This window comes from Gopherus evgoodei, chromosome 2, assembly GCF_007399415.2.
Source record: "Gopherus evgoodei ecotype Sinaloan lineage chromosome 2, rGopEvg1_v1.p, whole genome shotgun sequence".
In the NCBI taxonomy this organism is placed as follows: Eukaryota; Metazoa; Chordata; order Testudines; family Testudinidae; genus Gopherus; species Gopherus evgoodei.
In genome coordinates this window covers 221,075,479-221,090,437 of record NC_044323.1, presented here as the reverse complement: position 1 = coordinate 221,090,437, position 14,959 = coordinate 221,075,479, and the positions used below count along the sequence as shown (strand labels likewise).

General features: G+C 41.1%; 1 protein-coding gene across 32 annotated transcripts in view; it reads right to left on the bottom strand.

Moving 5' to 3' along the window:
• The window catches only part of DTNA (dystrobrevin alpha), a 324,921-nt gene that overhangs the window by 171,733 nt on the left and 138,229 nt on the right, over positions 1 to 14,959 (bottom strand). Inside the window, exon 1 of one of the 32 annotated variants that reach the window (XM_030553018.1) lies at positions 2,018 to 2,156. The exons of the other annotated variants lie outside the window; for them this stretch is intronic. The gene's annotated coding sequence lies outside the window, so the exon portion shown is untranslated. Of the gene's footprint in view, positions 1 to 2,017; positions 2,157 to 14,959 lie in introns of those variants that run through there. 32 annotated transcript variants of the gene reach the window in all.

The following is a 14,959-nucleotide window of genomic DNA, read 5'->3' as shown; positions in this document are numbered from 1 at the left end:
CTTGGACTAGTGGAATCAGAACTAAATCATGACCCTGTTTCATTTGACTGACTTCCCTTTTTGGCTAACTCTTGCACATTAAAGATTCCATGTTAATCAAATTTTGCTTCTTGTCAGATAATTCAACTCCCACTAACTCATTTCATCCTGGGAGTATAACAGGACTGTTCATTTATGAGCTTCCTTATTTCGCAACCCCTGTCTCCAAGCAAACAGGCACAAAAGAATGCTTGCTTCTTTCTCAGGCTCTGCTAAAAGTCACCTCATTACAGAAACCTACCGAAGGAATCTAGTTTAAATTTGTGATATACCTATTTACTCCCTATGATCTAGGGTAATGTTAACTTATTCTTTGCTTGTGGCAAGTTTCTTGCCATTCAGGCTTCTTTTCTCAGTTATACCATAATTGAGGCTGCCCCTTGAAGCATTAAAGGGATGGGAAACCTCACCTTTACAGCAGTTGAAAGTTTCCACAGGAATGCTTCTGATTTGGCTCCAGTGGAAATGAGACTGAGCCTTTCTCCTCTGGTTCATCCTCTAAACCGGTGATATTAATCTTTTGTAATACTGGGAGAAGAGGTACAGACCAGGCACTGAAAACCCTTTATTCAGGGAGTGGAGAAAGCATGTTTTTCACTCTTTTGTAACGTACAGTATGGAAGGAGTGAGGAGGGCACATCTTTTCCTGCTACTTTGTCAGAATCTGACTGTGAGGGACTCCATGATGCTGTCACATTGACCATCTCCCCTCCCAAATATATAGAATTTGTCCTCTCAAAAGCGATTGAATATTGTACATTTGACAGAACTATAAACAGCAAAATGTCTTTAGATGCCTCGTTGACCCCAAATTGATATAAACAGCATTTGGATAACGGAGGTGCCCTTGCTGCGCTTTTGTTTTCTGTGGAGGCAGCATTTTCTAGGGGGTCAAAGTGCAGGGCAGTTATTTTTATGTGACACTCTATTAACTGCCTCTGGTTTTTCATGAGAGAAGGACAACTATATAGTGGAGGAATTGCGGGTACAACACCGAGGAAGAAATATATCTGAAATGTCATGTCAGACATTTTCCAAAACACTGGAGGCTCCTCAGGGCAGGCAGGATGGGCACTGCCTAATCTAACTTGAATTAGATCCATTATTATTATTAATCATGGTTGTAAATTGTCTCCAAACCCATCTTTGGGTGAGAGTTTTGCCTTCCCACTTTCAGAGGTCGCCATCCAAAAAGGTGCTATTTGAAAACCTGTCCCTTTTCAGAAAGGTAGGTTTGGAAAAAAATCCTGTGTAGAAAATATGGGAGTAATGCTCCATTGAACTGTGACTATGACTCTTACTAACCAGGTTAATCCCATGCCAATATTAACAGTTTATATCTGCCTATCCCTGGATGAATGGTTAACAGGGGCAAACATTTTACATTCAACTGCACTGCTCAGTTCTTGCTTCTGTCTCATCCCTACAAGTGTGCTGAAGTTTGGTTCAACTACACAAAAGAACTGACAGTTTTAAGCAGACATGACAAAATCTGAAGCAAGGAATAACAAGAGAATTCATTTCCAGAAGGATTCAGATGCATTTATGCAATAGAAAAAAAAAAGTCTTAATAAATGCAATAGATTGCTAAAAAATATTGCTAGTAAGACATCTCCAGCTAAATATATTTCTGGATTCTGACTGACAATAGAGCTGTTCTGAACCACTATGCAGTTAGAAATGTAATTGTTTCAGTTTTGCTTCAAGATACTGATTTTTTTTTAAACAATGAAAATCCTCAGACTTTCGCACTGATTTGAGGGAAATCACCACCTACGATTCTAATATTCTTCATCTCTACAAGAGCAAAACGAATCTCCCAAAATCTATAAACGTCTGACCACATGTTCATGCTCCCACATTAGCAAAATCAGTAGGTAACATACTTGGGGAAAAATTAAGAGGAAAACCCTAGAAAGTTATGCTGTTGCCTCAGAGAGGGCAAGAAGACAGTTTAATAGAGACAGTTGTACCTTACCTGATTCTGTGGTTTAATACAGCAACACGCTCTTAATCCTTCTCTTTGAGTACAACATATGCTGGGAACTATAGCATTTGACCTTACACATTTCTACACAAGAAACTCCAAAGTAACCTTTAACTTCAATAAAAAAGCTGTGTTCATTCTCCCCCTTATGCTCAGCACAGAGCAATCTAATACACCTCATCATGTGGTGTGTTGCCATAGCAGCATTGAATCCAGCTGCTGCAATACAAAGACTGACAAAAAGTTGATTTTTTCCCCTCCACCCAACCTGTAAAAGTCAGGGTGCTTTTCTTGTGCAGTAAATCTAATCCAAATAGACTTCTGCTACCTACAAGACCTACATTTGTGATAGAGTCTACAAAGAAACACATTAAAATTTAAAAATTCACATGGGGGGGGAGGAGGGGTTAAGAAAATCAAATGAGTTAATGTGAAATTGCCCTGATCCCTTAAACAGCTGATCATTATCTATCTGCTCATGCCATGTAGCGGTTTCAAAATTCAGATCACTGCCTCTGTAGGAAATGCAGTTACATAATCATACTTAACAGAAATACAACAGTAAAGCTGCATAATAGGTGATGAACATTATCAAATACAGAAATCATAGAATCATAGACTATCAGGGTTGGAAGGGACCTCAGGAGGTCATCTAGTCCAACACCCTGCTCAAAGCAGGACCAATCCCCAACTAAATCATCCCAGCCAGGGCTTCTTCAAGCCTGATCTTAAAAACCTCTAAGGAAGAAGATTCCACCACCTCCTTAGGTAACCCATTCCAGTGCTTCACCACCCTCCTAGTGAAAAAGTTTTTCCTAACCTAAATCTTCCCCACTGCAACTTGAGACCATTGCTCCTTGTTCTGTCATCTGCTACCCTGAGAACAGTCTAGATCCATCCTCTTTGGAACCCCCTTTCAGGTAGTTGAAAGCAGCTATCAAATCCCTTCCCCATCCTTCTCTTCTGCAGATTAAACAATCTCAGTTCCCTCAGTCTCTCCTCATAAGTCATGTGCTCCAGCCCCTTAAACATTTTTGTTGCCCTCCGCTGGACTCTTTCCAATTTTTCCACATCCTTCTTGTAGTGTGGGTCCCAAAACTGGACACAGTACTCCAGATGAGGTCTCACCAACGCCAAATAGAGGAGAATGATCACGTCTCTCAATCTGCTGGCAATGCCTCTATTTATACAGCCCAAAATGCCACTAGCCTTCTTGGCAACAAGGGCACACTGTTGACTCATATCCAGCTTCTCATCCACTATAACCCCTAGGTCTTTTTCTGCAGAACTGCTGCCTAGCCACTCAGTCCCTAGTTTGTAGCAGTAGACAGGATTCTTCTGTCCTAAATGCAGGACTCTGCACTTCTCCTTGTTGAACCTCATCAGATTTCTTTTGGCCCAATCCTCTAATTTGTCTAGGTTCCTCTGTATCCTTTCCCTACCCTCCAGCATATCTACCACTCCTCCCAGTTTAGTGTCATGTGCAAACTTGCCGAAGGTGCAATCTACACCATCCTCCAGATCATTAATGAAGATATTGAACAAAACCGGCCCCAGGACCGACCTTTGCGGCACTCCGCTTGATACTAGCTGCCAACTAGACATGGAGCCATTGATCACTACCTGCAGAGCCCAACGATCAAGCCAGCTTTCTATTCACCTTATAGTCCATTCATCCAGCCCATTCTTCTTTAACTTGCCGGCAGGAATACTGTGGGAGACCGTATCAAAAGCTTTGCTAAAGTCAAGGAATAACACGTGCACTGCTTTCCCCTCATGCAGTTATCTCATAGAAGGCAATAAGGTTAGTCAGGCATGACTTTCCTTTGGTGAATCCATGCTGACTGTCCCTGATCACTTTCCCCTCCTCTAATTCCTTGAGGACCTGCTCCATGATATTTCCAGGGACTGAGGTGAGGCTGACTGCCTGTAGGTCCCTGGATCCTCCTTCTTCCCTTTTTTTTTTTTTTTTTTAAAAGATGGGCACTACATTGGCCTTTTTCCAGTCATCTGGGACCTCCTCCGATTGCCATGAGTTTTCAAAGATAATGGCCAATGGCTCTGCAATCACAACTGCTAACTCCTTTAGCACTCTTGAATGCAGCACATCTGGCCCCATGGACTTGTGCTTATCCAGTTTTTCTAAATAGTCCTGAACCACTTCTTTCACCACAGAGGGCTGGTCACTTCCTCCCCATACTGTGCTGCCCAGTGCAGCAGTCTGGGAGCTGACCTTGTTCGTGAAGACAAAGGCAAAACAAGCACTGAGTACATTAGCTTTTTCCACACCCTCTGTCACTAGGTTGCCTCCCTCATTCAGTAAGGGGCCCACACTTTCCTTGACTTTCTTCTTGTTGCTAACATACCTGAAGAAACCCTTCTTGTTACTCTTAACATCTCTTGCTAGCTACAACTCCAAGTGTTATTTGGCCTTCCTGATTTCTCTCCTGCATGCCTGAGCAATATTTTTATACTCCTCCCTGGTCATTTGTCCAGTCTTCCACCTCTTGTAAGTTTCTTTTTTGTGTTTGAAATCCTTGCTGATCTTACTTTTAAGCCAAGCTGGTTGCCTGCCATATTTACTATTCTTTCTATTCCATCGGGGTGGTTTGTTCCTGCAACCTCAATTAGGATTCTTTAACATACAGCCAGCTCTCCTGGACTTCTTTCCACATCATGTTATTCTCCCAGGGGATCCTGCCCGTCAGCTCTCTGAGGGAGTCAAAGTCGGTTTTTCTGAAGTCCAGGGTCCGTATTTTGCTGCTCTCCTTTCTTCCTTGTGTCAGGATCCTGAATTCGACCATCTCATGGTCCCTGACTCCCACGTTCCTATCCACTTTTGCTTCCCCTACTAATTCTTCCATTTGTGAGCCTCAGGTCAAGAAGAGCTCTGCCCCTAGTTGGTTCCTTCAGCACTTGCACCAGGAAATTGTCCCCTACACTTTCCAAAAACTTCCTGGATTGTCTGTGCACCACTGTATTGCTCTCCCAGCAGATATCAGGGTGATTGAAGTCCCCCATGAGAACCAGGGCCTGTGATCTAGTAACTTCTGTTAGTTGCCGGAAGAAAGCCTCGTCCACCTCATCTCCCTGGTCTGGTGGTGTGAGCAACATCACCGTTGTTGCGAGCAACATCACCGTTGTTGCTCACACTTCCAAACTTAATCCAGAGACTCAGGTTTTTCTGCGTATTCATACTGGAGCTCTGAGCAGTCATGCTGCTCTCTTACATACAATGCAACTCCTCAATCTTTTCTGCCCTGCCCATCCTTCCTGAATAGATATAAGTCAGAGGCACCATTTCTAGTATGTTGGCCTTGGGAAAGATTTACAGTACATTGCTACTTAACTGTCAAACAGAACTGTATTGCTTCAGAAAATGCAAATGAAATAACATTAAGACTTTACTATTCATTACAATTATATCATCACTAACCACAGCAAAATTGTTTGATTTAAATGTGGATGGTTTACGTTTCTATATGAGTTCACAGATGACATAGTCTTCATAGTAATATCATTAAAATATGGTCTTTGGATACTGGATGGTTCTGGAATTGTAACAGAATATGGAATCTTCCAACTGTAAAGCCCCAATCCTGAAACTGGATCCATTAGGCTAGACCCTTGCTATGGTACAGAGACTCACATAACCTTAATTACCTGCGTGAATCTAGCCAAAATCAGAGACTAAAAGCAGTTACCATCTGAAGGTTGTTCACAGGCCTATGCAAACAGAGGGTCTCAAATAAATCCCTAATGTACAGGTGTCCTCAGCATGACTGCCATTCTAGTTAGCATCATTTTTAGCAGGAGAGAGGCGATAATTAGACAGGCATGGGCACCTTTCACCAGTAGGTGTTTCCTCCAAGTCAAGCTTATGGCACATTGGCAGGGCTGTCAGTCATGTTTCATAAGAACTAAATTCACTTTAAGGTAGTCTAAAGAGAGCTGCTGCAACAGTAACATTCTGCACTGACGTGCTGGGTATTTGAGGTAGAGTCTCTCTCTCTCTCGTTCCCAGGGTTACAAAAACTGTTTCAAGCGTGAAGCATGGCAACCCTTCATGAAGTAAGCTCAAAGTAAGAGCAAAAGTTCCACTACTACTGTGGCAGCAAGCTATGAGTTTTCCTGCCCAATCTGTCCTATGCCTGAATTTGAAAGCCAAGCCATAGAGAAGCCATATGCCAGCCTGAGATGGGGGTGAGGGGGTGAGGTGGTTTTCTTGAAAGATGGCCAGCTACCACCACTACCAAAAATGTAATCTTCTACTCAGAGAGTTATTAAAGGACCCAACCTAGTGCCAAATTAATTCCTATAGCTACTTAAATGAAGAAGCTTTCAAAACCAATGAAGGCATCTTTAGTTTAAAACAACCGATAAAAGCTAGTTTCTGAGCTCAGACCTATTATATTTTTATGGGTGTACAGAGCCCCAGGTGAATCTCTGCCACAGAAGCCTCTCAAGTTTGAAAATAACAATGCAGTTTCCTGGATGAATCACCTTACTATGCCTCAGACACATGCAGCTATTTATTTGCTTATTTATTTTTTAAAAAATGCTACCCGGTATTCCAGATGTATGGATAAAATAGACAAGATATGGAACAAGAGAACAGAGTTATAACCACAATTAATCCTCTCATTCTCAGATGGGCATTTTACCCTCTTGTGTATCACCTCCCAGTCAATTTCTTCCCTAAATCACCCTTACCTCAGGAAAAACTTGGGGGAACTGATAAGCTGAAGTTACACATCTGAATACAGTTCCGGTTGCTATACATTTATTTACAAGCCGTTTGATTAATATGTGAAATGAGAAGTTACAAAACACAAAAGGTGCAAGCAAAGTCAAATTCCCATGGATGCCTATTTTACTATCTTTCATGTGTACTTCTGATGGCTTAAGAAAGCAGGCAAGGCAAAAAAAAAAATCTATTGAAACAACTTAATAGAGTATTAAAAGGAAGTCACCTGTTTCAACAGAAAATGACTATGAATAAAAAGTTTTGTATAGCAGTAGTTCCTTTCTCTCGGAAATAAACAAAAAAATCCAGTTCAGATGACTGAAGAACTCTTGGGTCTGGGACAATCCACTGAAAGTCTCCATAGCCCATGATTCATGGCAATGCCCTATTGAGTGGGCATGTAAGGCAGTGACTGCACTGGAAATATAGCATCTGCTATCTCTTTACACACAGGGAGATGAAGCAAAGATTAATAGAGCTACATTTTGAATAATTCATGTTTGCTCTGGAGTGCAAGGGCTAAAAGCAGACTTCTGTGTCACTCACAGTTACTGTTTCCCCCAAGACTTTTCTTTCTTTGAGCAGTGTCTAACTGTAGTGGGCTCACATTAAAAGTTCCTTTTTTTCGCTATAAGAATTGCCAGTGTGAGTGGTATTCCCCATTCATTGAGAGTCTAGGGAATAGCTCTGAAACCTTCACTATCTCTAAAACTGGTAGGCACTTTAAAAAAAAAAAAAAAAAAAGAAGTTCCTGTTGCATGTAGGAACTAGCTTCCAGATGGTGTTTGCTTTTGAAAGGAAAGGTTCTATTGTGGTTTGAAGCAACAAGTGCTTATTGTCGTGGAACACAGTAAGTTAATTTCCTCTCTAGGGGAAAAAAAAAAAAAGACATTGAGCTAATGTGAAATATATTCAAATGAAGGTAAGTCTGCTTTCTTTTAAATACATTATGCTTAGGGACTGTTAATTTTTCTTGTACAGCATCAAGCACATTGTTGCTTAATAAAATAATTTACTATTTGTATTTGTGATGAAGGTATTTTTGTTTTGCAAATATTTTTCATGCTAGAAATGCTATTTCTTTATTTAGATTTCTGTAAAAGACACCTGTTCCTACTGTTATAGCGGGACTTGATTATTATGTAAAATACCCACACCATACAAAATAAAACTAGCAAAACCAACCCTGACCCATATAACAAAACGGCCAACTGCTGTATGAATCTAGCTCAGGTCAGCAGTTGGGGTAGACTATAACTTTACGATTGGTTTTCAGCATGGGGCAGTGAGTAGCTGTGCTACACCAGGAGCAGAAAAGAATACCACTTCCTCCCTACTTGCTCTAGAAAGTGTGTAAATTACTTCATTTACCATGTTTTCATAAAGACTTATTCCTCCTACATGCCAGTCAGCTAGTCAGGCCAGTGAGTGGTAGGGAGGAAGCACAGATCATTCCCATACTCAAGACTGCCGACCCAAAACATTTTAAAGCCATAACTCAGGCCTTAAAAAGAGTCAGGAGAATGGCTTAAAAACCATAATTTTTTTAACTAATTAATTTTCAGTTTTATTTGCCTTTAGGTTTCTGAGCTTTTAGGTTACACTCAGGTCACATCCAGGCTTTTCTCTGCAACTATGGAGGCTGGAAATTAAATGAACTCTAAATGAAAGTTGGGACTTTAACCCCATCAAATGCCTCCAGGACTAAGAAAAAAAGCACTAAATATCATGATGCTTGCAATGAAGTTGCGAGAGCTAGCAAACCCAAGTACACATCTCTCATTGTCCTCTCCCTATCCATTTGCTCCCAGTAGGGTGTATTGGGAAAATAGCAACTTGCTCTCATCACCCCAACTCCAGCCAGTTGCAATCTGAGCAGAGCCAAAAAAGGAGTAAGTAGAAGTAGTGAGGGGGGCTTAATCTGCTGAGCAGCTAAATAAAATAAATAGTCCCTTCTGTGACATTATATTTCATATTCTTTATGAAAATATGCTTGTGGTAGGAATGTGACATAACTAAGATATGCTTTATGTAAGATAACTCTTGTAAGGTATCATTGGAAAGGTTATAATTTATTAATATGATTATCCTATTTGTATGCATGTATCATTTCTGTATCTCAAATTAGGAATATTGACTATATATATATATATATATATAAACTATGCTACTTTGGGTGATGCCCACTACTAACACTTCAGATACAACAATGAAAAAACCCATCAGCAAGAGACAATGGACTGTAAAAGAACTTACTCTGCATAGCTACCCAACTTTTCACAAGAAGACTATCTCCCCTTCCTTGACTCACAGAACTTCAACTGGTTATGCACTGCAGTTTTAGGTACATTTTAGTGTTCTGTGATCCTCTGCTTGCCTTTGGAAGAATGGCAGATTACTTCTCTCATCTTAGGGCTGGTCTTCACTACCAGGGAGATCGATGCTGCTGCAATCGATGTAGCGGATGTCGATTAGAGGGTCTATTAAAGACCTGCTAAATCGACAGCAGAGCTCTCACTGGTTGCCTCCGGTACTCCAGCTTCCTGAGAAGAGTAAGGTAAGTCAGTGGGACAGCGTCTCCCATCAACGCAGCGAAGACACCAAGGTAAGTCGACCTAAGCTACATCAATTCCAGTTACGTTATTCATGTAGCTGGAGTAGTGTAACATCTTAGGTCGACTTACCCCGACTTACTTTCCACCTCTAGACTCCATCAGGATTGCCTTTGGTTTTCTTGCCTTTAGAGACTGTGCATACTCATGACCCATTCCTGAAAATATTCACTATTAAAATGTAGTGTCTTCTCTGTCCAGTGGTCCCAATGAACTCATTGGCACATCTCACCATAGTAAGCACAAAGGTGTGCTTGGGAATAAGTGTTTGGAGTTTGTTACTTTAATTTTCATTCTGGCAACATACTAAATATCTCCAAGAAATTGGAACAAACATGCAAGATCATCATCATCTCAAGAAACTCTTTGTTGAGACAACTGACTTTTTTTTAGCATTTTTAATACACACTATTAAAAAGGTATTTACAAAGAAATTGGGTCCCTCTGCCTCCATAGTTATTAACAAGCTCCAGAAGAGAATATTATAGTCAACACCAACATTTTCATCTTTATATTTTAACATGTGACTTGTAGGAGAGCATCAGCATAATCAGCGCACAGAACCAGCTGGCCTAGTCAATCCAGCAATAAGTCTTCTGCCACCCATCTGAAACTAATGTGGAGGCTTCTGTTAATTCATTTAAAGCTCTTCTTGCTTTCTGACATGCCTCCCACTGGTTGCTAGGCAACCACAACAGTACCAGCACATACACATTAAGCATGATGTATGTGTGTGCACATGCATGTTTTAATGAGCAAACAGCCATGATCTAAAATAGATTTTTTTTTTAAACAGAGCATGTATGATTCTACAATCTATATGGGTCTTTCAGAAGTCAGATGATAAACAGTGTTTGAAGACACAAACATACATATACAATGGATTGGAGTTTACTGCTATATACCTACTGTCTGCTTCAAATAAATGAACCTCTTCCCTCTCTAAAGATAACATTTTCAGTGATAGGAATAGAGCTCAATCAGCACAAGGCTAGAAGATACACTCCCCAGAACCTCTTCTTGTCCCAAGGCAATTGAGAGAGTACTAACAAGTTTGTTTTAAAAGGTTCATATTAATTTACTGATCTATTTTGCTGCAGTCATACCCCCCGAGGTTATGAGTAGTACAGATCTCACAAGCTAAAAACGAGTCACTTGCCAATATTTAATAGAAGCCACAAAGACAAAAACTAGGATGTCAGAAGAGGTGCTTGCGAATCAGCAGGTGGCAGTCTTCCCTCTGGGTCAGTGCTGATATAGTATTCCAGTAAGGTATTACCTCCCAGTATATGTTATAAAGCAAGATTCCAATCACCTATCGTTAAGGAGTTCATTGCACTTTTTGCTGTTCTAACCCAAATTGTAATTTTGGCAACTAGATTCTGTTTGTTACAATTCCCACCTGCAGTTTCAATTGGGTCTGACATTCTTCTTCACTTCCAGACCATAAATTTGGTGTTCTTCTGGAAGTAAAGGGTGTAAAGATTCTCACATGCAAAGTTCTGTAAAGCACTTTGGAATCCATAGGCTATTGCTCATGATTATTATGGCTACATCTGCATATGGGTAAGCTCATCCCAGTGTTCATTTGTCAAAATTGCCAGGTCACCATACAAATTTGGAACAATTAGCAAACTCTGTTCAAGAACAGCTGAAGATGCTGGAGGCAGGGCAGGATTAAGGCAACCCACAGCACTAGGCACACCACAGCACGGCATGCTCTGGGCTATGCCCCAGTAAGTCACCCACCTCCACCCTTAGAATGGTGGGGAAGCAGGGGAACACCAGCACTCTACAACAGTAAAGGTTCCTCCGTCAGGGGAGCTCACCACAGTACTTACCCCAGCAGCTGGAGACTACACATGTGTGTGAGCCACTGCATTCTTCTCCGCTTGAGTTCTCTACTGGGGTCATGGTGACAGAGCTGCCCATAGTATTGGGTCTTAAAATAACACTCTATTGAGATGTATGGGGCAGTTTTCATCTCCCAGATCTAGTTCCAGGCACTCTGCCGACTCAGGCAGCATCACTGAATAGGTTATGCTCAATTCACATTTTTGAGCTTCTCAGCCAGGAGGGTTAGGAAACTTCCTTAAAAAATGAATGTTCAGATTCCACCCTCATTATGAGATCAGGAGTTGGGGAACCTAGGCATGGGCCTATAATGTCTATGGGAGACTAGCAAAGATTCCTCTCATAGTTGGAGTAAACAGTACTCAAAAACCATGGCAACAAGTACAGCATAAATACCTAGACAGCTAGCTGATTGCATGAAAGTGTACTTCCTTTCTAGATTGCAGTGTTATCATCCCTATTCAAGCATCATCTGTATTGTGCTGTGGGGCTATAATGGCATGCTTTTATTTTTTTTTAAAGTATGTTTTGAAAGTTATTTTGCCCTAAAGCTGCAATAACCTGCATAGTTTACTTTGTTTTCTAAAGGATCGCACTATCTGTATAAAAGAGCCCTGAAAGGGACAGTCAAGTTAAAACCAAAACCCACGTTTGTCTGAATTTATTAATCTGCTGTTGCTGCAGATTAAATGACTGCAATTGAAGAGATTAATGAAATACATATTTTTTTCTTTGTTTTTTTCAGTTTGTTTGCGCTGAGCTTTTGACAGCCTGTTATGTCTAGTCAGTTTCACTCTTCACTCTGTGTGGATTTTTCCAATATGAGCAGAGGGTTGAGGGACAAGGACAGTACATGAAACTACTTTTAATTTTTTTTTTAAGCCGAGTAGATTTCAAGTTGACAGAGTCCTTTTCAGCTTTTTGAAGTCAAGAAACTAGAGATATTTTCTGTAATTTAAAAATGATGTTACTATTTTATTTCAATTGCCGTCTCTTTACTTCTCCCCCTCTGACATCATTACCTAGAAACTTTCTCTCTCTCCTTAAGTAACTTGCTTCTAAGCAAGTTTGGAAGATCAATAGGAGATACTGACAAAATGCTTCAGATATTGGAGTCTCTTTACTATTTGCATGGAGCTAACTAAGGCTCCAACACTGCTGACTATACACATGCTTATCTTTACACTATGTGAGGAGTCTTATTGAGCCCACTGCATGCCATTAAACATAGTCTAAGTCCTTCATTGACATAGATTTAACAATTAAAGGGCAGAGACACCATTTCGGAATAATCCTGGGATGGGGGCAAAGTTAGGCTAGCATATAGAACATTATATGTGGTTATATGCTGCAAAGTTGGGAAGTGGGGGCAGAGTAGATCGCCTAATGGAACACAAAGAATTATGAAAAATCTAGGGTAAGGAGGAAGTCAAGGTCAATGGGGACAACTACCCCACTTACCCAGAGCTAATGATCCCCCTGTTAAACAGAAATAAACCCTTGGTTATCATTCAATGGCTTGTCGCACTTTTAAATTAATGCACTGGAATGCAGTATTTTCCCTAAATCTCTCTGAAGGGATATTGATTTTTTTTAATTTAATAAAAAAGTAAAGATAGATGAATCCAGCAAATTTTACACTACCTAAAAAGAGATAACATGAAATATATAAGCCACCACCAGGCAACAACAACAATAATGTGGCATCATTACCACATCCGTCTGTTATTAGCATGGAAGAGAAGTATGAGAAATGGCATTGTGATGAATGTAAAAACCTTCCTAGTGACACCTTTGAGGAAGATGTGACTACGGAGACTGGCTGAGTCACAGTGTTGTTTACATGACTTATGGTAAAATAGGCCTGCCATTCCTGTTGGGACTGCACTGAAATGCAGGGTTCTTTAGGGAGGAAAGGGAACAGGAGTTCTAAAACCACCACTGTTAGGTGATTATTGTGTTTCACTGAATCTTCCAGGATTCTCCATACACTAGATCAGGGATCCCCAATGCAGTGCCCACGGGGGCATCTAAATGTGCCCGCATCCTGGCTGGTGGTGGAGCATTCACTGAATTTCTGCGGCATTTCAGCAACGACGCCTCTCGATGACGCCGCTTGCCGTCAGATGAAGTACAATGAGCATCCTCCGCAGTTTGCAATTTACAGGTGTGGGTACTTCAGCAGAATTTCCAAATCCCTCATATGGGCAATTAGATATAAGATGGGCTAAAAGGCTAATTTCAGTGTTCAAACTACTGGTCTGGATGTCCTGTTAAGAGGTCCGCTCTTGCAAGTTTGCCCTCATTCATCACAGCCACATATTTTCTCATCCCTTTTCCCTAGTGTGTAAAATGTAGCACTGGAAACAGGGGACCACTCTGACGAAAGATAGCTCACATGTTCTAACAGCTCTTTTTTGCAGGGCTTCGGGGGGGAAGGATCTCTCTTTTTGGTTAAGATTAAGCTTTGGTACTGATTTTAGAATTACTACAACTATCTTATTAATTTATAAACTATAATATGGGTTAGTCAGTTAACGTGCTTCATTTTCACCTCCAGAAATTTTTCCTGCCTACTCACAAATGTAAATAAATTTGATATTCTCCCACTGCTTTTCTACACCACAATATTCCCCACTCAAATTGGGAAGATCATCAGTTTTTGCTTAGGAGAGGCCAAGGTGTGAAACAGTGGGAGTGATGCAGATTGGAACAGATGTAAAATGGTAAAACTAAATATGGAGAATTTAAAAATTCTTATATGAATTATTAAAACTGGTTTGTGCTCTCACTGAATTTTTCCCCCCCGGTGGTAACCCTTAAAGCCAGACCTCTGATCACTTACAAGTGCAATCAACTCAAAGTGTATTTATAGTAGATCACACTCAAGAGTGCAGCCTTTGGAAACAAGAGGAAGTCGTCCAGCTTAGCAGAAGTTAAAAACTTGCAGAAGGCAGAGCCCAAAGGGTCAAAACATCACCTGTAAACGTGACAGTTGTGGCATAGATTGTCTCACGCCCGTGGGTCTCTTCAGCCACAGCTGCCATAAAACCAACTGAGTAAAATTTTTAACCTCGCAGGGACACATACCCAGAGCCAGCCTGAGGCATATTCAGCATATGCGACTGTGTAGGGCACCCAAAAATTTGGGGCACCACTGGGACCGCAAGTAAAAGTGGGTCAGCTCCCACTCACCCAGTGTGCACTGCAGTCTCCTTAGGCAGGGGCCATATTCACAGAGCCAAATGCACTGACATTCTGCGTGAGGGAGAGGGGACGGGGGTCTTTGCAGGGAACTGTGACTTTCTGCCACCATGAGGTAGGCTAGGCGGTTCAGTATCCTTTGCTGCCTCATCCCTCCCCCCCAGGCTGCGAGCCTGGGCTTCTGCTGTGTACAAAGCTAGGTGTGTGTCAGCAATGAGGGTGTGGGGATCCATGGGCAGGGTAGTGGCTGTGCCCCAAGTCAGTAATAGGGGCACCAGTTTAATTATACAACGCAGGGCCCCAAAAAGCCTAAGGAGGGGCCTGTGCATACCCATGGTCTTTCCAGACTGAAGGATACCTACTAGGTTATAAGAGTTCCTTCTTGAGAGAGAGATTTCCCCATTACATTTAAAGATAAACTATTAAAAATTAACTGAGCGTCATTGTTGGTAATTTATATACTATTCTTAATACCAACTGAGAAATCTGAAGATATTTTCTTTTAAAACTGATTTG